The following is a 27,588-nucleotide window of genomic DNA, read 5'->3' on the forward strand; positions in this document are numbered from 1 at the left end:
AAACTAACGTAGCATGCAACAATAAAAAGTTTTAACCACCCCTTACAGTCCATTAGAGATATTGTGATATTATTGCATCAACATTGAATTATGACAAGAATGTCGTGCGTTCTGCTCATATATTTTTCATAAAGTGAATTATTTAACGGGAAATATTTCGTAAATGGTGTCAAATGGTCTTACAAAACAAATAATGTACAATTCGGAGATATGTTTGAATAAGTTAAGTGCCTAAAGATCACAAGAAACAACCAAACATGCGAACTACGAAGAAGAATAAACCTAGCATGGGCAGCCTATGGGAAACTCAAAGACATATTTAAAAGCGATATACCAATTTCTTTAAAACGTAAAACATTTGACCAATGTGTGTTGCCTGTGATGGCTTATTGTGCCGAAACTTTGACATTGACAGCTACAACTTCTAAAACGTTACACGCTACAAATAGCTCAGAGGAAAATGGAAAGGTCAATGCTGAGTATATCGCTTCGTGACCGAGTTAGAAATGAAGACTTAAAACGAAGAACAGGAGTTACTGATGTAATTTCCCAAATTGCCACCCTGAACGGGCACGTCGCCCGAATCAGTTACGAGAGGTGGACAAAGAGATTACTTGAGTGGAGGCCGAGATTAGACAAAAGAAGTAGAGGAAGACCACCTACTCGTTGGACTGACGATCTCAAAAAAATGTCGAGAAATTGGATGCAAAGTGCTCAAAATAGAGCACAATGGACAAAAATGAGGGAGACCTATGTCCAGCAGTGGACGCAAAGGGCTGGATTATGAAGATGGTAAGTGCCTCTTAGTGGCAGGATACTGGCCTCGTTTAATTCCAAAAGTTTCAAAGCTTTACATTCAGGTAAATTCAAAATTATCTGCAAATACTGGCATGCCATTTTTAGAAAAATTCAATGGTGAAGCATGTTTAAAAGGAAGAAGTTTGTCTGTTATTTACTAAGAAGTTTCAGTTTTTGTCTCCTTCATGTATCACCTCATCAATAAATCTCATCTCATCTTATCAATAAATAATACCTCTTCTTAATCATTTAAAGAGGTATTAGTTTAAATGTTGAATAGGCTGCATATGAGAGTTCATTTTGAATGAAGTAGAAGACAGACATACTCTCAATCATTTATTGTTAACTCCCGACGACCGGTTTCGCTCTCTATAATATGCAGAGCATCTTCAGGTCAACGGCTACAAGTAACTAAATGCTACAAATAAAAACCAGAGTTAGAACAATGTCTGGTTTATGTTGTGACTGGCTGATTGACATATAGTCCATGCCATTAAAAAAACAATGTTTGGTTATAAAAGATGCTAAAAAGACCCATTAGACCACAATGGCAGTAACAAACGCCCTCATGTCCACAAACACATGCAAATGTATGCAGTCTGTGATTAAGCAATGTTAACGTTGTACTTTTTAGTCTTGTAGTGTTGTACTTAGGTATTAGTTTCTTTAAAAACTTGTACGGCTATTCCAAGGCATAATTTGGTTTCTATGAGCTCTATGGGTTTAAAGTCTATCAGTAGGGTGCTAACGTGGCTGTAGCAGTGGCGGCTCGTCAGAGGAGGCAAGGGAGGCTCAGCCTCCCCATAAATTTTTTACACACTCTATACTGTTTTGTTTATCATGAATCGCGAAAACAACAATTACTCTCACTATTACGTGTAAATTCCATATTATCACTAATTATCCATACGTACGGAGCATTAGCATTAGAACGCATGATCGCGTCTCAGTTTTATTACATATTATTGTAGGCAGGACCGTGGGTTATCCCGAGATGCACGAACGGAGCCGAGAAGCTCAGCATTCTCCGCTGCTAATGCTCCGTGCAGCGCAGCAGGCGTTTACGGAGACCCGGTCTCCTAACAGTGGCATCTACGGCGCCATCACACGCTGCCCGGAGATATACCAAGGGAGGCAGAATAGCTTCTCAGCTCCGTTGGGTGGTTGGGTGCGTCTCGGGACAACGAATTTTAGGGTCCTGACTAAAAATAATGAAAAATCTAAAAGTGCGAATTTTGTATGAAATTTGGTATGTGGGGTTATAATAATATTTGGAACAACTTGCTCAAATAACTTTTTCCGATATCTCTAACTCAAAGAAAAATATCGGTAATTTATCGTGTTTTTGAATTCGCAGTAGGCCGCGTTTAGAATTAAAAAAATTCAGTTGAGTATCTTAAAAAATTTGAAGCTTCATTATGTATGGACTGCAAAACTTCAAATCTGTATTTATTTTGATATGCATAGGTATCTATTTACAAATAGATGGAATTGTTAACAAATAAACGACACAAACTTTGGTATTAAACTTTTACTATTAGACTAACTATTTTTAAAATGATAATATCAAGAAATTATGAATTAGGATGATATTATGAAATGTAAATAAAAAATGGTCAAAAGATGGGGCCTTAAATTACATTTTTTGGCGCATTTTTTTGCTAGTGCAAAGGACATCGCACACATCTTATGGGAAAATATAATGTCACTCAAATTCAATAAAATTTATACGAATAGATTCGTTTTAAATTAACTCTCAATTCTTATCATTGCGCCAACTCTTAATTATGATTAATTACGGCGCAAATTGCAATTAAAGTTTATCGAAATCACATTTTTGGAGTCTATAAACGTGTCAGTTATAATCACTATTGCTCTGGGTGCTATTCAAAACAGCTTAAACCCCGCTGGGCCTAAGCGGATTAGTGAAACTATTATAATAAGATGCTTAAGAGCTCGAGAAGATTTATGAACTAACTATAATTTGGGTATTTTAAAATATTTTTTCTCTCTCTAACTTATGTACTTACCCATTTGGTTTCAGATTGATTTATATCAATTTCTGCTCTTATTATTGAAAATTAAGAGTTGCCGCAATGATAAGAATTGATCGTTAAATTGAAACGAATATATTCATATAAATTTTATTGAATTTGAGTGACATTATATTTTCCATAAGATGTGTGCGATGTCCTTTGTCTAGATATTTCACAGTTAGGTATAGCCTCCCCTATTGTAAAAATCACGAGCCGCCACTGGGCTGTAGACCCCTCGTCCTTTATCCGGGCTTGGGACCGTTAACAGTTCTCTCGAGCTACTCGATCAACCCAACAGAATTACAGCGACAGCTATAACACAAAGACTACTGGAAACTGCAGAGATGAAAGTACTGAGAAGAATTACAGGAAATATGCTGAGAGATCGAAAGAGAAGTGAAGACATTAGAAGAATGTAGCGTACAGTGTATAAACGAATGGACACTAAATAGAAAAAAAATAATGGAATAACCATATAAGCAGAATGGGGGAGACACTTATGGTCAAAATAAGTATCGGTCTACCGCGCAAAAGATGGACTAACAACAACAACCTTCCATAGAGGTATCAATCCGCCAATGAACAAGCAGAATTGTTAATAAAGAGGAAGAAGAAAAAAACTATTACGTCTCTTAAATTATAAGAAATTTCACAATTTTTGAATAAAAAATTTGCTGATTGTTTAACAGTTCCATAAGCATCTTCATTCTTTAAATCCTTGCACATTTTTTTATGGTTTCTCTCTGTTTGTGATCTAATTTTTATTTTGTTGTTAGGGTGAAGGCATATACAACAAAATACTTGAAAGAATACAAAAGTACCTAGAGAATTATTATGAATTCATCATCATCATCAAAGCCAATGCGTCCACTGTTGGACAGAGGCCTCCCTCAATTCTTTCCAGTGTTCTCTACACTGGACCGCTTGTAGCTAGTTTCCCGCTTTTCTTTTTAGATCGTCGGTCCATCTAGTCGGTGGTCGTCCTCGGCTTTTTTAATAGTTCCTGGACCTCCATTACATGATTCGTCTTGTCCAAAATTATGAAATAAAGAAAAGAAAATAAGTAAGAGTATATAGGGTGGTAAATTGGAAAACGGGCCATAGGAAACTCAATGTAAAATTCTAAACTGTTGAATTCCTGCTTCCCTAATTATTTTACACCAAAAGACATTAGAAACTATTTATAGAGGATTGAAATCTGTATTGAAAGCAACTGTTAAACATATTCCAAAATTTTGTAAAAATGTAATACATTTTTCAGGTTTTCAGCCCAAAATTAGGCCACACACAGTGCAATAGTGTGTCACAATGAAGTCACAAATATTTATTTTCGCATTTTTTGAACTATCAATATTTTTATTTTATGATATATTGTTTAAAAACAATACAGTTGATAAGATACCCTCAGTTGCGGAGAAAGTATTAAGAGCACACAGTAGCGATCAACAGGTAGCAACAAACGCGGTCCAAGATTGCGAAAGTTCTGCGAACTTTCAAAAGTGAGGCAACACTGCGTCGGTAACTCGACACTGACAGTGACGTTTATACTATCAAAGCAATCATTTTTAATCTAGGCACGAGATAAAAAAGTTTATTTGAAGAAAGTGTATTTTTTTGTCTTTCTTAATGGCGGTACAGGCTCCTTTTTACTTTATCGTACTATATACGTAGTATAGTATAATATTACTTCATCGTACTATATACGTAGTATAGTATAATAGATAAAGTTATAGGATCGTGCAAAAAAAAAAATTTCAGATTTCACTTTTTTTCGACGTTTTGAGTCCCCCTGAGTCTAAAAAGCAAATAAAAAAAACATGTCGGAAGTATGTACGTACGTACGTATGTCGCCACCGCCCAGCAAAAACTACCGGACCGATTTTGATGAAATTCGGTATGAGTAAGTTTAAGAGAATTTTGTCGAGAAACTAAGCTTTTAAAAAAAACCTCTCAAAGGGGGGTCTCTTTAAATAAAAATACGGAATTTGACATTTCCAAATTCAAAATGGCGGCCAGCATGGCCGACCGCCCATCCGACACATTTGACTACCTATCTAAAAACTTGTTTAAGATAAGTTTAATTTGAAAAAGGCGTTATATAGCCTAAAGATGGGGCTATAAGAAGAATGTTATCGTTTTTCAGAAAAAGTTACAGGTTGCCTATATTTAAGGGGTCAAAATTTGACATAAATTTGAACGAGATTTTCTCAAAAATGGCTCCAAGGAATTTTTTTATTTTTTGATATATTTTTGATATTCTATCAGTAAATTGAATTACATTAGTCAGATTTCTTAACTCCCCACAGGAGGGGAGTTATGAATTTTTTATAAAAAAAATATTCGAAAGCCCGTAACTTCCTTCTTAATAGAAACTAAAATTTGAAATTTTTCAGACATATATGGTACTTTATTATCTATTATCACAATAAATTTTACCAAAAATATGGCTTCCCGTTGAACCGGAAATGAATAAAAAATCTTAATTTTTTTAGATACGCCCTATATATTTTTACATATTTTGAAAGAATGTAAAATTACCTTTCCAATGACATAAAATTCGTTGCTGTGGCTCAAAAACTCGAAAAGTTACGGTAAATAGAAATTTTGCTATAATCTTATGTGTGTCCTCTCTCACGCGATCATAGCAGGGCATAATTGTAGGGCAGTCAATGAGGGTGTTTGGCTTCAAATTCCATCCTACTACACTGATGTACTTGATATTTTCACAGTAAGTAAGGAATAGCTCAAGAAACAAAATCTACCCTATATACTATGGCGCTTTTATCTTGGGACGGTTCCCACTTCTTCAAAGGGGGTGGAAAATTTGTTGGTCAAAATAAGCACGGAAGTGGTTAAAGAACCTATTTCTAAGCAAAAACTGGTCCATACTTTTTTTTGAGAACTCAATACTTTTTTAGTTATGCGTAGTTAAAAATTTGCCATTTTCATTGAAAAATGACACCTTTTCGGACGGATTTTTTGTGAATACCTTAAAAACTATGCATCGAACTAAAAACACTATATAAAACATTTTTTAGATTATAAATAATAAAGAGATTCGTTCCTTCGTAAATGTTCTATTTATAATACAAAAAGAGATATGGTAGGTGAAAATAGTTTGTTTTTTGGTGCATGCTCAAATTGGTGTATTCATCTTGAAATAACAGAGGAACGGTGGGTTTTAGGGGTATAATGCTACCAACACCTTTTGTAGTGTTTGAAAAGGCCTTTAAAACGAGCACAGTTAAATGTCGGTTACATACACACTAAGAGAGATATGGTGCAAAAAATATATGACTAATGTACTTTAAGGAAAAATGAATAGTATTGTCCCTTTCATGAGCATTTTTCAGTACGTAACAAATGATAGGAAAAAGGGTAACTCCGTGATAATACACATTTATGACATTTATTCTAACATGACATTTTAGTTAAATCTGACAGTTGCCACATTTTATTTTCAATTTGGAATAAAAACAAATCAAATGTGTTTCTTGCATTTATAAAATGGTATTTTCTTTGATTTGTATAGTCTTATAAATTATACAGATTATATTTGTAATAATATTATCTAATTAAAAAAAATATTTTTTTTATTTTGGCGCCATCTATCGACAACTAGAATAACTAGAATAAATGTTATAAATGTCACCGACGAAATGTAATCACCGACGTGACTTTTTTTCTGTCACATACAATTTAATGCGTTAGAAAGAAATCGAAAAACTGTGACGCACTGAAAGATGATCATGAGAAAAAGAATATATACATTTAACTCCCCATCCACCATAATTTAAATGCATTGTTTTTCTTTTGCAATATCTTTTAATACAGTGTTATTTCTACTTTCAAAAAGTTGAACGGGTTTAAAATGAATGGTTTTTGTAAAACGTGATCAAATTATAGAATGAATTTTTAAATTTTCTTAAAAATCTTCCTTTTTCTCCATGTAATTCGAAAATAAAAATATTTCACCCCTGAGAAGTGGTGGGAACCTCCCCCATGATAAAAGCGCCATAGTATATAGGATATACTTTGAATTAGGAGATTAGGCTACTCCCAAAATTTCATTAAAATCCATGCAGTAGGATAGAATTCGGAGATAATATCTTGTTCTTAATCTCGCGCATTGACTGGCTAATCGAAATAGAATGAAATCCAATATTGTAAACTATTAATTTCTCAGAAAAATGAACTAATTTGAAATGAAAGTATGACTATAATATTCTATTGATTTATGCAATAATCTATACATCTATAGTGTGTCCCCGAAATATGGCATCGAACATTTTCTCAAATGTAGGAATTAATGATGCGTAGAACCATAAAATACTTTCAAGTACAGAATGTGTTTCTAAAATATCAAAATAACGAGTAATTTTGTTATTTTTATAGAATGCCAGTATCTAGTACCATAACGATAATAGATCGGTACGATAAAGTTCTCGGGCGGCCTTTCCGTCCAGCGTTTTTCAATATTTTATTTAGTTATAGAGTAATTTCCACATACTAACATATTCCTGAAATTAGGCTCTGTACCGCCATTCTTTATTATATTACGAACATGTGTGCCAAATATCTCGACAAAATATTCAAAATTAGAGCTGCAATCTTGGAACGCGTTTGTTGCTACCTGTTGATCGCTACTGTTTGCTCTTAATAATAAAGATTTTTTATTCAGTCAATGGTGTGAGCACTGTCAGTTAAATAGTAACGTGTGGCCTCACTTTTACACACACATTGTAAATACCTACTGTAGCAAATGTATTATATGTATTTTTTAAAATTTTGGAATGCCTTTAAATCATAGAACAATTTTAACTTTTTTAATACATATTTCAATTCTCTATAAATATTCTCTCATGCCTTTTGATGTAAAATAATTAGGGAAGTAGGAATTCAACAGTTGAAAATTTTACATTGAGTTTCCTATAGCCCGTTTTACGATTCACCACCCGGTATAGGGTAGTCATGAAACACAAGAACTATTTCAATGGAAAAAATCATTTCTCTGCATTTCTTGGAAAAAGTTTTTTCCCTGCATTCCTCTTTCGCTTTCCAAATGTTTCCTCTTATGCTTTTGTGGATTTGATAGTATTTGTCTGCATTTTTTTTTCTTGAATTTACGTCGTATCCATCATATCATTGACTGCGTTCACCAGATGCAAACACGCTCACAAATGTTTGCGCTTTGATTCTTAAACTTGTTGACAGCGAGCTGAACGGTTGGTTGTTTAGGTTAAAATTTGACATTTTGCTTGCTTGGTTTGAACGTAACCTAAAATAAATTTTCTCAATAAATAAGTTTTTGAAATTCTTTTTTTTTTATTAAAGGAAAAAAGAAAATTTATTTAATAGATAATAACGTAGCAGAATGTCTTCAGTAGCCGTTATTTTATATATAAAACCCTTATAAATATATTGTACAATATATACAATTTAAATTCCCGCCATATTTTTTCAATATTCAACACATTTGCAAAGTTCAACTTAAACATTTTATGTTTGCAAAAATGGCGACCGCTTTCCAAACATGTTTGACGTTAGCAAGTCGTTCAGAAGAATAAAGCGCAAACTGATTGCCAACGTTTGCATCTGGTGAACGCGCCCATTATCTCTTCGGAAATCACGCTACGAAAAATTATTAAACACGAAATTTTTTAGATGTAAAACTGAGGTACTTTACAAAATATGTCCCCAAAAAAAATAAAAATTGATAAGTTCGGGCGATTTTTTTTTTCATTAATAAGACGCTTGGAGAAATCTTGGTTGCCCACTTTGGATAATTTTACGGATGTGGACTAATTAACTTACACTTCATATTTCGAAAAGTCAAACCGCATTTCGCAAAAATTTAAGTTTCTACTATTTTTGATGGTTAAGAATAAGAATATTGTGTATTTTTATGTATTTTGTTACCTATATTTCATTCAACTTAGTTTGGAAATTACTGAATAATTTTTTGGTAGCATTTTATCAGAACCACTGATATAACAATTAACAATAAGTCTTATTGTTATAGTCGGTTCGCTAAACTCAGACACAACTGGCTAGTGATTTTAGTAGGTAATTTTTTTGTTTTTGGCCAATTTTGCCAAAATTGGCAAAATTACTAACTATTTAGTAATTATTAACTATTTGGTAAGTATTTTTTTTGGCAATTTTACGAAATTGGCAAAATTACTTACTAAAATTACTAGCCAGTTGTGTCTGAGTTTAGCGAATCGACTATAGTTTCAATTAGTATGTCTTCAATCAAAATGCTTTTAACTTTATTGCTGGCTGCCATGGAAATGTCAATAGATTCGTCGTAAACGGAAAACTAATTCGAATATGTTATTCACTTGTAGCAACTGCTATTTACCACCCTTTATAATCCGTAACTTGAACAATCGTCGTTATTTTCTGGCATGATGCAAGCCACGTGACTTTACAAATAGCATTGTCATCGGTTAATCCCAAGTGCATCAACATATACGGTGTTTTTAGTCTTCGTTAAATAAAAAGTGCTGATTTTACGAGGTTTATTAACATTACAATGTTCTTTATTCATCTCTCTATAACACAATGAATTGCTTTTAGAAATGAAGACGCAATAGAAATCATAGATTAGCAACTTGCCAGTAACTATTCTATCTACTGAGTCTGAAGAATTCTATAAAATTCTTCAACCATTACAATCTTCCTCCTCTTCAGGAACTTTCGGTCCTTGGTAGTAATGTATCTAATCTCATTCTGCGTTTAAATTTTTCAACAATACTTATTAGTTTTCTCAGGATTCGAAAAAAATGAATGCATCTAAATAGCATTGGACCAAGATTTTGCGCTTACCCCCTTAACTGTCCCTTCCCACTTATGTATATATTAATAACATTTATTGCGAATGTATTTAAATATTTACTGGGACATTGAGGGGTTTTAACACCACTATTTATGAATTTTAAGTAAGGTTATTGAGCATTATAATGTAACCATACGATAAAAGCATTGATAGATGCAACCCCATAATAATGAAAGTGATACTACAGGCCCGTATCATTTTTATTCATTCGTTTAATGTTCCGATTGAACTTTTTGGGTCTCTTATTGATGATAAGTTTAATTCATTATAATAAAGTAGTTAGACAATGATGTGTTTTGTCACCTCTGCTATTTAATCTTTATTCAGAGTTTCAAATTAAAGAGACACTGGAGGACTCCAGTGGCAAGTGAATGGAGTAAATATCAAAAACATCAGATAAGCCAATGATACGGTGTTCATTGCGGATTCCGACTTGGGTCTACAACGACTCATCGACAGGACCAACTCGGTCTGTGAGCAATTTGGGATGAAAATAAACATTAAGAAAACGAAAGTGATGTCAATCCGAAAAAACCAAAATATACCTCAACCTTGCACAATAAACAGGCACACATTTTAGAGCAGGTCAAGAGATTTAAGTACCTGGTATGTTGTATTGATAGCAGCCTAAATCCTGATCTTGTAATAAGATTGTAATAGATCCCGAGTTACCAATGATCGACAGAATAGATATATCAGAATTTCCATCCGTAGAAATTCTTCTATGTCTGTACCAGCCCTTCAAAGAGAATTCAGGCATGCTGCAGGAGTCAGAGTATCGTTGGCTGCAATAAGAAGAAGAATTTTAGACTCAGGTTTGAGGAGTGGTCAACCAATAAGAGTTCCTCAGTTACAACCTAGATATGTTTTGGACCACCTCCAGTGGGCTCAAAAACACATACAGCTCCTTCAACAGTTTTGGAACTTTGTGCTTTTTTCAAACAAGACCAGAATCTGTTTAAATAGTGATAACCAGCGAATTCGTGTGTGGAGAGAGCCAACAAGAGCTGCACAACTAGCCACACACGAATTCGCCGGTTATCACTATTTAAACAGATTCTGGTCTCGTCTGAAAAAGCACAAAATTCCAAAACTGTTGAGGGAGATTTATGTGTAAACATTTTTTAGGTATATTTTTTATAAAAAAAAGACCCATTAAATATGTGATAAAGATACGGATTTATAAAAGCGTTAACATCGTGAATTAGAGGGGTGATGCATAACTTTTGAAACTATGTGTTTAATATAATCTATAAGGATAAATAAAGTAATATTATTATAAAACCATAAATATTTTTCTTCTTATTCAAGTGCCCTATCCGTTGCGAACGTTGGCTATTAACTTGGCAATTCTGATCTTGCTCACGGCATTTCTAAATAGTTCGACTGATGTGAGCCCGAACCACTTCCGCAGATTTTGGAGCCACGAGTTTCTTCTCCTGCCTGGCCCGCGCTTAATGTCTATTTTCCCCTGAAATAAATCAATTGCAATAAACAGTACTTATCGGGTCTCAATATGTGGACTAGATGTTTAAGTTTTTTTTTAATTGTGCTCACGATTTCTTTCTCTTTTCCGATTCTGTGGTTACCTACCTCTATGCTGGTGACATGTTCGGTCCAAGATATACAAAGAAGGCGTCGGTACACCCACATTTCGAATGTTTCTAGTTTTTTCGTGAGCGTCTCTATCAGCGTTCAGGCCTCCACATCATATAGTAAGATCGGAAAAATGTAGCATTTAACTAGACGTAGTTTTAGGGGAAGAGATAAATTTTTGCTTATGAAGAGCTTTTTCATATTGTTAAATGCTACTCAGCTTGTTCTATTCTCGCCTTAATTACTGGACCCTGTTCCCATTTTGCATTTACATTGGTGCCAAGGTATACATAAGATTCTACATGGTCAATTTGTATGTTGCTTATCCGTACCTGCAGGGCCGGCGATAACGGGCCTGCAAGGGATGCACTGCAGGCGGGCGCAAAAATGAACTTTTTTCTGCTGGTGTTATAAAAAATCCTAATTTAAAAAACCTAAGGGCATCTATGCTAGTTTTGCAGGCGGGCACCTTATACCCTAGCGCCGGAACTGCCCGGAACACACATTTTTAGGACACAAATCCAAAATCAAGTCATTAATAGGGAGAATAGTGGTGATATAGCTTGGGGGTCAGATAAATACCACTCGAGGTTATGGACGGTCAGATAGGTACCACTCCAGGTTACGCAGTGTGACCGGTTTGATCTTCAGACATGTGGGTCTCACTGTTCCATTAGAACACACATAATGTCTCCGAGGCTGGGGTTGTACGAGTATCTGTGTGTATGTGTGTGTGGGGACGGACGGAGGGGCTAGTTTTTCAGACGGGCACCTTATACCCTAGCGCCGGCACTGCGTACCTGTTGAGCAGATTGTTATGGATCGTGAACTTATCGGCATCCATTTTGTCTTCTTGAAGTTGATGCTTAGGCCGTATTAGTCGTATAAGTCACCGTTTATTTTTTAAATATTTCCTCGGAATAAATATTGAATAGGAGTGGGAATAAAATACACCTCTGCCTAACACCTCTTTTGATCTCCACACTTTCAGTAAGTTCGTTGCCAATTTTTGCTCTTGCTGTTTAACCCCAGTATAGGTTTGCCACAATCCGAATATCCTTGTCGTCAATACCTGTCTTTCGCAAAATATCTATTAATTGTTAATGGTTGACATTGTCAAATGCTTTTCTAAAATGAAATATTTCTCAAATATTTTTCAAATAAACCAACAAAGTTTTGGTTTTCATTTATGTAAAAAAAGTATTTATCTTGCTTAAATTTGTGATTAGTCCGGTCCTGTCCTGGCCCAAATGGCACAGAATTAGTGGCTGCAGAGAAGTTCTCCAAATAGGGCGTTAATGCTCAAATGGAATAGAAAAATGCACCATCTGTTGACGATCCTCGCACGAAATACACACCATATTTTTTGCATGTAAAGTTAACTCAATTAGTCAAACGCCATTCTTTATGCTTAACTCCAGACGCTTTTTACGACCACAAATTATCGACATATAGAGCCACTAAAAAGCTTACTGCATGATACCCACGAATTATTTATGGGTCGTGAATGTGTTCTGTTTTATAAAGAAAATGTGTTTTTGGGTCTTTACAAAGTCCACATGCAAGAAAATGTATGTAATACTTCGTGTTAAAGTAATTCAATATGACAACTTCATCTAAGAAAACTGAAATAATAGTAATGTAATCAGTAAAGAACCATAAAAGATAATCAGATGTAAAATTGTAAAATAATACCTGATAGCTAAAGCCCGGATTATAGGCAAAATGCCTTTTTTTGCCTATTTTGCCTATTATAATTGTTTTTTGCACTTTTTGCCTTTTTTCGTAAATTCCGCCTATTTGTGCCTTTTTTAAAATTTCATGGTACTACCCATGATATTATTTTATTACTAAACCATTCTATAATAAAATTTTGGGTCAATAATAAAATATCAATGGTTTGTTTATATAACAGATTTCTAGGAAAATGTACCTGATCGAGACTTGAGGGTTAACTATTTGGAAATCCCTAAGCTTTATTAGTTTATTATCAGTTGTACAGTCGGTTACTGTATCAGAGTTTAGTCACAAATTGCTATATCCTAGTTTAGTTTTGTTGCGTATACCGAAAAGCAAAGAACACGTTTTAAAACGTTGTAGACATTTGTGTGAAAAGATGACATCTAAATTAAGGCTATGGATCGCACCTTATTCGGAACTTTCTCTAGAAGGAGATGGAGCATTTTGTAAACCATGCGGCAAATCGGTAAGTTTTATTTTTTCTCTTTTTTCTCGTCCCACAACATAACTAAATTCTAAAGCGGTTTTAGAAGTCTAATTATTTTTTTTTAATTCTCAGATTTCAAGTAGAAAAAAGTACTTTATTGACCAGCATTGTGGAACCCCACTTCATAAACGTAATTTGGAAAAATTAAATTCCTCTAAATTAACCCAAATATCTCTGCGGGATAGTTTAAGCAGTTCAAAAGAAAAGGAGGAAGACGCATTTAAATTTGATTTATGCCAGATGATGATTGCATCCAACATTCCTCTATATAAAGTTAATAACCCTAGTTTTAAATGCTTTTTCGAAAAATATCTTAATAAATCCTTACCGGACGAGAGTACATTGAGAAAACATACTGTGGAAAAATGTTATGTGGAATGTATTTCAAAAATTAAGCGGGAGTTAGAGGGCAATTTTTTGTATATTATCGTGGATGAAACGACAGATGTATGCAGCAGGTAGGTATATAGCTAATATAATGATTGGAATTTTGAACGAAAACTTTGCGAGAAAACCTTATTTAGTTGCCGTTAAAGAATTGGAAAAAACAAACAATTTAACAATAAGTCGATTTATACAAGATAGTTTAACAAACCTCTTTTTACCCAACCCTATACCAGTGAATAAAATAGTTTTAATGCTTTCAGATGCTGCGGCATATATTTTAAAAGCTGCTGTTAATTTAAAGATTTTTTATCCTAATTTAATTCATTGCACTTGTGTAGCCCACGGGGTAAATAGAATTGCTGAAGAAATAAGAAATCTGTTTCCGTTGGTAAATAATTTTATAAATTTTATGAAAAAAGTTTTTGTAAAGGCTCCGTTGAGGGTGCAAATATATAAAGAAAGACTTCCCGGTGTCCCTTTGCCACCTAAACCAGTAATTACAAGGTGGGGAACCTGGCTCGAAGCAGTTTTTTTTACTTTGAACACTGCAATGAAATATAATTAGTTATGTCAGAATTTGATGATGATATTTCCGAAGCCATTCGAGAAGCAAAAAAGATATTAAAAAATCCCAAATTGAAACAGGAACTTGCTTATATCAATGACAATTATAAATTAATAGTTACCACAATTACCTTATTAGAAAAACAAGAGATAAATTTATGTGAGTCAGTAAAATTAATAGATAATTTAAAGACGAAAATTAAATCGGCACCTGGAAGTAACGGTCAATTAATTTAAAAAAAAAATGAAATATGTTTTCGACAAGAATGAGGTTTTTCGTTTTTATCTAATGTTGCTAAAGTTTTGCATGGGACATTTTCCGAGGAATTACAAATTATGCCAGATTTATTATTCGCTCTGAAATATGCTCCAATTACATATGTCGATGTCGAACGTTCGTTTTCAATGTACAAATTAATTTTAAGTGATCGAAGACATAGTTTTAAGACCGAAAATATTGAAAAACATTTAGTTGTTTCTGTTAATGATAAAATTGTAAGTGGTTACAATGTTTAATTATTAATTAACAGTTATTTAGTTACTAGTTTATACTAATGTTATGATTATGATGAGTAAATATACCTGCCTTAAGTTAATATTACGTTAATTCACTTTGTACAATAAATAATAAGTTATATTCCTTTATTGCCTATATTTTGCCTAAATGTTAATATTCCTGCCTTTTTTAATAAAAATATTTGCCTATATAGGCGCCTTTTTCTTCAATTTTTGTTGCCTATAAATCCGAGCTTTACTGATAGCATCAGTATTGAACAAGTTTTTTTATTTTAAACATTAAATACACCTAATCTACAAGATTAATCAGTGTTTTTTCTTTAACCTATTTTCCCTAAAAATGTTTGTGAACTAGATGTCACCTGGTCCATCCTAGCTTTTTTACATGAAATGCTAACTTCTTTGTTGTGGCTACACATCACAGCACTGACTTTGCTTTTCACTAATTGCTCACGTCTTTGTTGTGGCTACAATACAAGGCACAACACTAACTAACCCCGGCACAACTTCACACATTACACGAGCTCGAACGGTTTAGTCCTCTTGAGCCTTCGCATCTGGGGTTCGTTGACAAGAAGCTGAAGCACTTCATGGTTGGGATTTTGGGGAAGCTTATGGAGCCTCTCTTCATGTCTCCTGGCGACTTTCTTAATTTCATTTGGAATAGATTCGATTTTAAGTCTCTACGCAAATCGTCATTCCGAACATACCAAGGAGCACATGCAATATTCCTTAATATTTGGTTCTGGAGAGTTTCTACATTTCGGTAATTGCTTTTTTTGGTACAGCCCCATAATTTTAGGCCATAGGTCCACACCGGTTTTAATATCTGTTGGTAAATTAGTACTTTGTTCTGGATGGAAAGTTGAGAGTACCTACCTACAGAACCTATTTTACTTAAAATCAGGCCCGAGACACTACATAATTTTCGGCCCCTAAATATAATTTAATAATAATATAAATTAAGTTAATTAGTTAATATTGATATCAAATTTTTTAATTGTTCTAAGACCTTCTTCTTCTTAACGTGCCTTATCAAGTCCTCTTGCCGTTGGCGATTAACATGGCGAAACTGTCTCTGTCTCGAGCTATTCTAAATAGTTGTTCTGCTTTCTTTATTCCTGTCCACTCCCGGATATTCTTCAACCAAGAGGCCTGCTTTCTACCAATTCCTCTGCGTCCTTCGATTTTACCCATCATAATAAGTTGAAGAATATTATACCGGTCTCCCCTTACTACGTGTCCAAAATAGGCCATCTTTCTATATTTGATGTTATCAAGCAGCTTGCGGGCAGCATTTGCTCTCTTAAGGACTGCCACACTTGTCAGAGTAGCCGCCCATGGTATTTTCAGTGTACGTCTGTGCAGCCACATTTTAAAGGCCACCAAACGATTAATGGTCGATATTTTTAATGTCCATGCTTCGACAATATACAAGAGGACTGACCAAATGTAACATTTAATTATGCGCTTTCGAAGTTTAAGTTGCAAGTTATCATTACAGAAGAATGATCTCATTTTTAAAAATGTCGTGCGGGCTATCTCGATTCTACATTTTATCTCTTTATCTGGATCTAGTTTTTCAGTGATATGGCAACCAAGATATTTAAAACTGGGTACTCTTTGAATTATATGACCGTCAACATTCATATAACTGTGAATCTTGATGGGCCAAACGGTTAAATACCATGTATTTTGATTTTGAACAGTTTATGTTTGGCCAAACTCTCTTCCCACTGTGTCAATGGCATTTAAAAGGTGTTGTAATCTATTCATATCATTACTTAAAATATCTGTATCGTCTTCATATCTGATTGTATTTATCAGAATTCCATTAACTTTCACACCCCATTCCAAAATATGGAGCGCTTCCTTAAATATTCTATCTGAATATAAATTGAATAACAGTGGAGACAGTATACAACCCTGTCTGACACCTCTTTGTATTTTTCATATTTCTGTTGATTTTCTTTTTATGCAAGCTGTCGCTGTTTGACGCCAGTATAATTTTTCTATGATTCGTACATCTTGACTATCAACTCCTTAATTCTTAAATATTTTAATTAATTTGTGATGTTGTACTCGATCAAAGGCATTCTCATAGTCAATAAATACAGCAAATACGTCTTTGCTTTTATCTCGGCATTTCTGCAATAATACATTTAATGCAAAGAGTGCGACCCGGGTTCCCAGTAAATTTCTGAAGCCAAATTGTGTTTCATCCTGGTCTTCTTCATATGTATCTCTGATTTTACTGTGGATGATACGTAGAGAGATTTTGAAAGTGTGGCTAATGTGGTTCTAAGGCCACAGTTGACAAATTTGAAAATTTATCTTGCTTTATTGCAATAAAAATTTTTTGATGATCTTTCCGGGCCCCATTAAAATGCGGGCTCGAGTCAGGTGCCTCACTGGCCTAGTGGTAAAATAGGCCCTGACCCCGGCACAACTTCACACATTACACGAGCTCGAACGGTTTAGTCCTCTTGAGCCTTCGCATCTGGGGTTCGTTGACAAGCAGCTGAAGCACTTCATGGTTGGGATGCTTATGGAGCCTCTCTTCATGTCTCCTGGCGACTTTCTTAATTTCATTTGGAATAGATTCGATTTTAAGATCCCACAAATCGTCATTCCGAACATACCAAGGAACACATGCAAGATTCCTTAATATTCGGTTCTGGAGCGTTTCTAATTTTCGGTAATTGCTTTTTTTAGTACAGCCCCATATTGTAGGCCATAGGTCCACACCGGTTTTAATATCTGTTGGTAAATTAGTACTTTGTTCTGGATGGAAAGTTGAGAGTACCTACCTATTAGCCAATACATATTTTTGTACTTTATCTGCAACTGTTCAGTTTTCTTTTTAACGTGCTCCTTCTGGTATTCTTCTAAACCCAGCTATTTCGCTGTTTTCTTATTAGGAACAACGTTGTTGTTTAAGATAATTGGAAGATTATCGATTTTCTTATTAGTGGAGTTAATATGAACTGACATCTGTTCATTAAACTTTATACGCCATTTTTTGAACCAGCCTTCTATGTCATTACTTGCATTTTGTAAGTTAATCGTAGATTCCTCTCTAGCTGCTCCTATTGTCAGGACTGCTGTATCATCAGCAAATGTGGCCAGTTGGATGTTTTCCCTCTCCGGAATGTCATATGTGTACAAAAGGTATAGTATTGGTCCAAGAACGCTACCTTGTGGAACCCCTGCATTTATTTGCTTTAAATCAGAGTATTCGTTTTCCATTTTAACTCTAAATGTTCGCTGGTGTAGGTATGACTGCAATATTTCAACGAGTTGCATAGGAAATATTTTTTTATAGGTTTACGAGTTGCATAAGAAATACTTTGTTAAATGCTTTTGCGATATCCAGGAATTCTGCTGAACAAATTTTGTCCCCTTCCTAATCAGCCCGTTTTTCAGTTTATCCTTTTTTGTCACACCTTTCATCCATCTATGCATTCTCATTTCAGTCACATGCATTCGTTGTTTCTCTTTCTTTTTAACTGTCCAACAGTCAGTTCCGTACATATTAGCTGGTTTTATGGCTGTCTTATATAATTTACCCTTCAGCTTCATTGAAATTTTTGTGTCAAACAACACACCACTCGCTTCCTTCCATTTTATCCATCCAACCCTAATTCTATTGCATGCATTTTTATCTATTTCCCCACTACTCTGTAATATCGATCCTACACTAAAATCACAATAAATATGCAGTAGAAATAAACAAACCAAGACACGATGAATGTTACAAGGAGCACTCCCGAATAGGAAAAGGAAATAAATAGAAAAATCATAAATAAGCACACACAATTACCTTTATTATCAAAAGCAATGTTCTGTAAATTTATCAATTAAATTCTGTGGGCATAACTGTCCAAAAGAAACTTTTACCATATAAACTAATCTAATTCGAACAAATATTTATCGCTTTGTTCTTGATACCATTAATAAAACCAGCTAAACAAACAAATTTGGTATTCGCAAAATTACTTATACTTCCTATTAAATTTTTGAAATGTTGGAATCTTAAATTCATATGCTTTTACGTAAAAAATTTAACTTCTGATTATAAAAAAAATCTATCACATAGGTTACTGACTGACCTTTTTGTATCACACACAATGATGTCTCCTCTTTACCCAAACAGCTCCTCCTTGTTGATTATGTTAGGCTACCAATCAAAGCCCTCTCCGTTCTCAGCAAAAATCCAGCAGCATACCAGCAACTATTTCTCCAAAAACACAAGCCAGTCCTCTTTTTTGCCAGTACTCGTTCAATAAACTCCAAAACTCTCTCCTCTCTTTCTCTCAACAATAATCTCCTGAGACCGAAGTATCTTTTTTACTTGGTGTCACAAATAATTTTAATAATGATAATTCTTGTAACTTACTCTCTTGGACTTTACAGAATCAAAGAGGTATTTCTTCTCGATTTGATTTGTCTCTCGTTCCACTTTTCAGCTACTCTCACTATCAAAACAAGACACTAGTACTTGCTTCTGAACTACTCACGAAAACTTTTGACTGCTCTTTAAGGATGCCGGTAACACAATAATCTTTTTTTTTTCCAAACTCTCTCAACATTCAAACAAAACTTTCCCCATTCCAAATTGCCAAGCCAATCAGAAGCATTTCTCTCTCCACCTTCCTCTGTTTCATTCGAAAAATCCAGCCATTCTTTCAAACAATACTTCTACTCAAAACTTATGGCTTTTCGGAAATTATCTAAATATTCCTGTCATTAAACAAACATATTTAAAATTCCAATTCTCTTTACCTCTATTTTTCGAAAAACTAATAATTACATCTACCTGTGGTTTTACCTTTCCCGTAAACAATCTTTTTAAAATTATAATCCTAAATAAATGTTCGTTTCACTTTTTATTTACAAAATGTTTTTAATTCTTCATGGAAAAAACTCATTAAGGAAAAACCACTTTGCGTGAAAGCTAACTTCTAATAAATATTTACAAATCAATATACAGGGTGTATCAAATTTATGTGCCCGCGTTATATTAAAAAAAATAAATTTTTATTCTATTTTTGATTGCCAAATTGATACACAATAGTATATACATTGTAAATCATGATTTGAGCATGCTCCTGGTAAAATTGAACGTGTCTTGGTTTGTTTATTTCTAGTGCATCTTTATTGTGATTGTAGTGTAGGTAGATACCTAAAACTCTTAATTTTTAAAATCATTTCATTATCCAAAGATATCATTTTATTTGCAGTAGATAACTCCACCTGTAAAAAATGGCATTCCAAATAAGGTGCTTTTATCCTACTTTTAGGGTTCCTGTAAAATATTTCCAATTTTTAATTTTTTTTTGTAGTTACACTAATTTATTGCCAAAAACACGTTTTTGAAAATATTTATCTCTTCATTAGTTACGGGTTAAATATGGGTTAATAAAAAAACTGGTTTATGCATAAACAACATAATATTTTATTGACATTTTTTCCTTAATAGCTCTATACAATTAAGATAAATGTTGACACTATATAATTTAAATAGACAACCGATATAATTAAATTTAATATTCAAGAAGAGAATTTATGTTTATAATAATTATTGTCGGCAGTAATAAATCAATATACTTTTTTCATGACAGTAAAACGTTAATATTTGTGTTTTTTATACCCTTTGGTTCTCAATTTATGCAACACAAATATTTATCTGTTAGTGTTAACAATAATTAATATAGTGTGAATGTTTATTTGAAACCTTTACATGATATACGTTGGGCCAGGTTTAAAGAACAAACGTCAAACTTTAAAATAGATTTTTTTTCTAGTGTTATTGTCACAGTTTATACAGGTTACACAGGTTGTCCCAGGTTGAGGTTATACATTATCATCACATATGCAGGTTTCTCACGGGGTTGTTTCTCGTACGTGGTTTAATTGTTTTTAGTGGATTAGCGGTTATTGTCTATAACGGATTAGCGGTATTTTTTAGTGTATTGTCTTTAGTGGATTCACGGTTTCTTAGCACGTGGTACCATACGGGAAGTGGTATCTCAGAGAGATTTATTCGCATCATTTAGTCTTTCAAGAAGAGAAAGCAGAGGGAGAGTTGCGCCCTTTCACTTCGACACGAGGCAGCAGAGAGATTTATCGTAGGTATGTTGCCTATGGGGATCAACACAAGAGAGGCAGAGGCAGAGAGAGAGAGAGAGAGAGAGAGAGAGAGAGAGAGAGAGAGAGAGAGAGAGAGAGAGAGAGAGAGAGAGAGAGAGAGAGATTTAAAATTGAGGGTCTAAATTATCGAAAGAGAAAATTAATATTAAACATTGAGTTGGTATTATTGCTAATGTAAAAATGATGCAGCAAGGGAAAATTAATAGTTAAGTTTACGAAAAAACAGCTGAAGTTTTATAAATGATCGGTTCCTTAACTACTGATGAAGCAACGAAAATATTTTTTGATGAAGCCAACGTTCATGACAAACGGAAAACCGTTATCGGTTTTGCTGCCCAAAACTATCGATATTGGGCTAGTCAAAATCCTTATTACAGGGTTTAACGTAGATAATAATCAAGTTCCCACAATAGTAAATGTCTGTTTGATATGCTTTCTTACCAGGTCTAATAATAGGACTGTATTGTCGGGAAACCACGTTACATATCACCGTATCAGGGAAGTATATTTGAATTTGCTGGACAACTTTTTAATACCAGTTAATCCTTCCACTATCAGAAAACTCAAAAATCATCAAAACTCAATAAATCAAAACAGTATGAATAATAATATGTTATAATGTGTAAAATATTTATGTAATTTGAACTGCTGTCGATACAGTTGTTAATTTATTGAAAGTAGAACCAACGAATACAATACTCTCCAGGGAGTACCTATTATATTCGTTGGTGAAACACTTTTTTCACTGATTTTTGTCATCAGGTAATATTGACATGGGGGGCGTAGCTCAGATGGTAGAGCGCTCGCTTAGCATGCGAGAGGTACCGGGATCGATGCCCGGCGCCTCCAATTTCTTTTTACTATATATAGGAGTGCTTTCTAAGAGATTCATTAATAAACAAGGGATCATTTGAAAAGAGAGATTTCATAAAACACCTATTATTATAGCCATATAAACAGTTTTGATTTTTGAACTACCTAATTACAGATTTCGAATTTACTAAAATTAAATAACTCTGGATGCTCACGAATCTCACGCTTGTACCTACGACCTACAACATTTTTTTACTACTTCATGATAAATAGCTCAGGCCTCAAGAGTTAAAATTTCATGTTGTCGTTCCGTTCTAATGCTTATTTATGGCCCATGCGTTAGTCTAATAGTGATCTAAGCGCAATGATAAATTTTTCTTCTCTCCCTGTGAATAGAGAGTTATCAAGTAACCCTAGGAGAATACGGTAACGCTATTTTACTGTATACTTTACATGTTATTTATAACGTTACCGTATTCTCATAGAGTTACTTGATAGCTCTCTAATATCCAACTACATATCTGAAATGATAGAGTAATAGTCCAGAGGGGCACAACATGGGTCTGACACACTCAGATAGATATAACTATCCATTTGTGGAGTCCTTACGAATCAATTATTATTTCTTTACATATTATAATGTGTACATCCGCATATCAATATTATGATTTATTAACAATCACTTTTTATAATAATAATTAATTATCAATAATAATTATTAATAATAATTATTAATAATAATTATTAATAATCAACAACTTACTATTGATCGACTATCTCCACAGCGCTGACGCTGATCACCACAGCGCTGACGCTGATCACCATATATTTTTTCTCACAGCAGTCATGGCCGAGCGGTTAAGGCGTCTGACTAGAAATCAGATTCCCTCTGGGAGCGTAGGTTCGAATCCTACTGACTGCGAGCTTTTTTATTTATTTGTTTAAATCTTTACATTTATTTATATAAACAATATTATTTTATTCATTTAAAAAAGCATTTAGAGAACCACAGCCACCTTTACACTCGATAATTCTTCATTTTTCACGTCAGATAATTTTTTTTTATATAAATATTTTATTAATACAGATTTTTGTACAATTAAATGTTAGATTATTATTTTAATATAAAAGCAATCGCAGTCAGTAGGATTCGAACCTACGCTCCCAGAGGGAATCTGATTTCTAGTCAGACGCCTTAACCGCTCGGCCATGACTGCTGTGTAAAAAGTAAATTATTGTGTTAAATTCTGATACTTGCAGTCTTTCTAAAACAGCCAGCCAGTGAAAACTGCTAATATTCTATAAACAACAGAAACTTTGGACATTGTTGAATTCAATAAGTGGTGAACTCTGCTTTACAAGAAAAATTATACAGGGCCCCCGCTACCATATGCGCAAAGTGTGCAATGCACACGGGCGCAATCTTTAGGGGCGCCAAAACTCATCGTAAAAAATTGAAAAAAAAATTGAAAAAAAATTGCAAAGAAAACTAATTTTACAACAAAAGTTGAGAAATTAAATAGGCTTGGGTATAAATACACAAAAAACATATTTAAATTAATTGACAGCGATCTTTTAAAACGTTGTTTTGCTCTTGTAGAAGACTATTGTTCTTATTGAAGAACTACTGACAGATCAGGGTAATAAGGATATAGACTACAATGATTTGTTTTTAAATTAAAGCGTTAAAGTTATTTTCATTACTTGATGATACTGACCCCTTAAATATTTTAAATATATATGTATATATATATATATATATATATATATATATATATATATATATATAAATATATATATATATATATATATATATATATATATATATATATATATATTTATATTTGAAAACAATTTAATCTCCACCCTTTCAAACGTATGCATTTCACTAAGAATTCTTTTGACATTGTCTAATTTGTAGCTTTTGGCGAGCGATCTTTTTCAAAGTTAAAAATCATTTAAGGACAATAATTATTATTCTTCAAGAAAGTTTGCCTGGGCTAGCAAATAGCAAGTGAACAAGAAATTTTTGATGGTATAAATTTAAGCGATGTAATTAATGAATTTGTAACAGCAAAGTTTCTGAAAATATCGCTACTACAATTATTAATAGCTAATTTTTATTTTTCTATTGTACCTATAGCCCAGTAAATGAACCGGCGATACCGTATTTAGGTTATACTTCCCTAAACTTCAAAGTTGGATTTATGCCGTTGGTTACTTTTGCTTGGGGCGTGAAAGTTATCCTTTTTCGGGGATGAAAAAATATAGGTTTAAAATAAGTTCGGAAATGGATAAACTGACTAATTCTAAGCAACTTTTGTCCTATAGAGTTTTGTAACTAAATCAATACTTTTGGAATTATTTGCGAGTGTAAATGTTTACTTTTCAACAAAAAATAACTGAAAATGGCCTTTCGCAAATAACTGAAAAACTAAGTATGTATTTTATCAAAAAAATATTATCAAATATGTAGCTTATAAAGAAACGAAAAAAAAATGGTATATTCATGAAGTCTATAGATTATAGACCTAGTAAAACCAAAACTAAAGCTCATGAAAAATACGTTCTTCTTCGTCAAATTCCAAATCAGATATTTATACGTGAAATATCCTAAAAATGAACCACTTTTCGGGAAAAACTCATTAAAACTTAATGACTTCTCATTATGACTTCTAAAGTTCAGTTTTTTGCTTTATTTCAAGCACCTACCAAAATACCAACCTACCATTAAAGAAATAAATAAATAAATAAACATGAACTAAAATGCCTTAAGGGGCGCCAAAATCCTTTTTTGCACGCAGGCGCCAGTAGCCCTTACGGGGCTCTGAAATTATAAAATATATTTTTGGTATATTAAGGTGTCAAAAGAGACCAGGTTATATTTTCAGATTTCCTATTTCACTTAGTAGATCGCCACTTTGTTTTTTTCTCCATTGAAGCCATAACTTTAGCAGTGTTGTTTACGAGTTCGTTTACCTTACGATTCGATTAAAAATTAGTAAAAATTTAGCCAAACTGACAACACAAACAGCATCCCAAAACCCCAGAAGGCAAAGTAGGTACCTAGGTAATAATAATAGGTATCATCATCCAGCCTCAAAAGGTCATTGCTGAATATAGGCCTCTTCCTCGTGTTTCCAATCTCGTCTATCCTGCGTAGCTCTCATCATTTATTAGCCTTCTTAAATCGTCAGTCCATCGTGCTTGTGGACGACCGACGCTTTTCTTGTCTTCCCTTAGTATCCATTCCAATAACACATCTTGGTCCATCGCCAATCTGCCATTCTAGCTGTGTGTCCTGCTTACCTCCTTTTATATCCGTTCGATGACGTCAGTCACCTTGGTTGTTCTCCTGATCTCTTAGTTTCTTATTTTGTCTAGCAGAGTTATTCCTAATGTGGATCGTTCCATTCTTCTTTGTGTGACTCTCAGTTTGGTAATCGAATCTTTGCTTAAGGCAAGTGTTCCTGCTCCGTATGTAAAGACTGGAAGGACGCATTGATCAAATACTTTTCTCTTCGGGTCTGTGGGCAGCTCACTTTTAAAAATGTCTCAGTTTTCTATATGCTGCCCACCCAAGAGCGATTCTTTTCTTCAGTTCATGGGTCTGATTATCCCTGCCAATCATATCCTAGGTATTTATATTTACCTACTACTTTTTCTACTTCTTGCTCACCAATACTGATGTTCTGATTCCTGATTGCATGGGTACCAAATTTGTCATTATTATTGTTTTCGATATATGTATAGGCCCAAACCAGACGGGCCACTCTGCAGCACTACTCTGTGGATCCACAAAGCAGCTTCCAATGATTTAACGTGGGTTCTTATGTGAAGTGGACGTCGCACCCCAGACGAGCGACTGTGGCCAGCCACAGTCGCCGAGCCTCACTACTAGTGGCGTCCACTAGTGGCAAACGCCATTCAGACGGACCACTTTTGTAGCTGCCGCAGATGTTTACACGAGAATTTATAGGGTGAGCACCTAAAATGAATTTCGATTCGGAACGGTTTTTGATTGAAGTGCAAAACAGACCGGATATATGTGATACAAGAACCCGAGGGAATATTTATAGGGCATTAAAAGGAAAAGCATGGGACGTCATCTTTGAATTATTTGTTTCTGATTTTAAAGAAGGTAGCCCTATTGAAAAGAATAAATCCCATAAGCAATCTTTTCTCTACTTATATTTACATTTTATTATACATTGCATGCATTTGAACTGAGAAAACAAATAATTACAATCTGCTTTGTTTATTTATGTTAAATGGTGGGGTCCCATCCTAGGTCAAAAAAGGTTTTATTGTTTGCTGTTGAAAACAAAACGATAAGATATCCGTTAAGAGGGGGTTGCAAGCTAACATGTTTTTCACTTTCACTCAGTTGTCAGGTTGTATCAAACAATTTTACGCCTGTAAAGTTGTACTCACTACGGAGAGCAATGGATTGTATCCTCGTTCCTACTCTTGCTCCCAGGTATTTATATTCGTTATATTCGTGAATTCTCGCATTTAAAATAATGTATTTATTTTACATAGCGGTCGATAATATAGTTTCGATTGCTATGTAAAATAAATACATTATTTTAAATGCGAGAATTCACGAATATAAATACCAGGGAGCAAGGGTCGGAGCGAGGATACAATCCATTGATCTCCGTAGTGAGCAAACCCTATGATACCAGATGTACTGGTTGATTTTTTATGTGCTTCTTTCTGTGATATAGTTTTTGTCTGGTTCTTCTTAATTCCATTTATAGAGTTTATTGGTATTTTTTCAAAAGCGTTGAAATTTTATAAAATATTTAAAACTATGGACATTACAAACACTGATTTTGACGAACACACTTTTTTAAAAAAATATTAGCCGGTAGGTTTTTAATCATTTGAATAAACTTACTGTTTTTTTTTACCCATTACATTAAACGCCGCACCGTTCCAAAGCATCCACTTCGCAGCGTAGTCGCCAGAAAATCGCCTGTTTCAGACACTATGTGCATCCACAGAGTAGCGCTGCATACTGCTTATGTAGCCACAACGAAAGAAAGGTTGTGATACTGCGATGCAATAGGGCAGGAGAAACCATTGCATAATCATTCCCAAGAAAGTTATGCTTGATGTCGTCGAATGAAATGCCTCGGATGTTGTCACGCAGCCCGATTGACGCCCGGGCTATCTTGAGTCCGACTCAAGTAGTGCAAAATTGGCCACCGGCCACGCAAATGTTAATGACCAGGCATCGTGTGGAAATTCAGCTACTGGTCTACAAAAACAAAAACTGAAACTGAGACAGACATTGAAGGTCGCTACATGGAACGTATAAGGGCTAAAGACGATCACAGGTAAGCTAGAAATTATTGAAAACGAGCTAGCAAGATGCAATATAGAAATCTCTGGACTAGCTGAAACTCATTGGTTAGGAGAGGGCCACTTCAGAATACATAATAAAACAATTATATTTACTTCTCTGGTGCTGAGACCCAGAACTATACAGGTGTTGCCATTCTGGTCTCTCCAAGATTACAAAAGTTTGTCGCCTCGAATTTAAAGCTGTGAGCGATAGGATAGTTCTCCTTAAACTGGAAGGCAAACCACACAAACTTAATATCATACAAGTTTATGCGCCAACCAGCACATCAGATGACAAAGATCGA

At 34.2% G+C, this 27,588-nt stretch overlaps 1 protein-coding gene and 3 non-coding genes across 4 annotated transcripts in view; 3 read left to right on the plus strand and 1 right to left on the minus strand.

The window, feature by feature from the left end:
* The window catches only part of LOC114324477 (LIM/homeobox protein Lhx3), a 279,019-nt gene that overhangs the window by 153,021 nt on the left and 98,410 nt on the right, over positions 1-27,588 (plus strand). The window lies entirely within an intron of this gene.
* Positions 21,895-21,967, plus strand: Trnaa-agc (transfer RNA alanine (anticodon AGC)). The gene has a single exon. It is a non-coding gene; the product is annotated as a tRNA-Ala (tRNA).
* On the plus strand, positions 22,772-22,853 carry Trnas-aga (transfer RNA serine (anticodon AGA)). The gene has a single exon. It is a non-coding gene; the product is annotated as a tRNA-Ser (tRNA).
* Positions 23,067-23,148, minus strand: Trnas-aga (transfer RNA serine (anticodon AGA)). The gene has a single exon. It is a non-coding gene; the product is annotated as a tRNA-Ser (tRNA).

The sequence above is a fragment of the Diabrotica virgifera genome, chromosome 1 (assembly GCF_917563875.1).
Source record: "Diabrotica virgifera virgifera chromosome 1, PGI_DIABVI_V3a".
Classification (NCBI taxonomy): Eukaryota; Metazoa; Arthropoda; class Insecta; order Coleoptera; family Chrysomelidae; genus Diabrotica; species Diabrotica virgifera.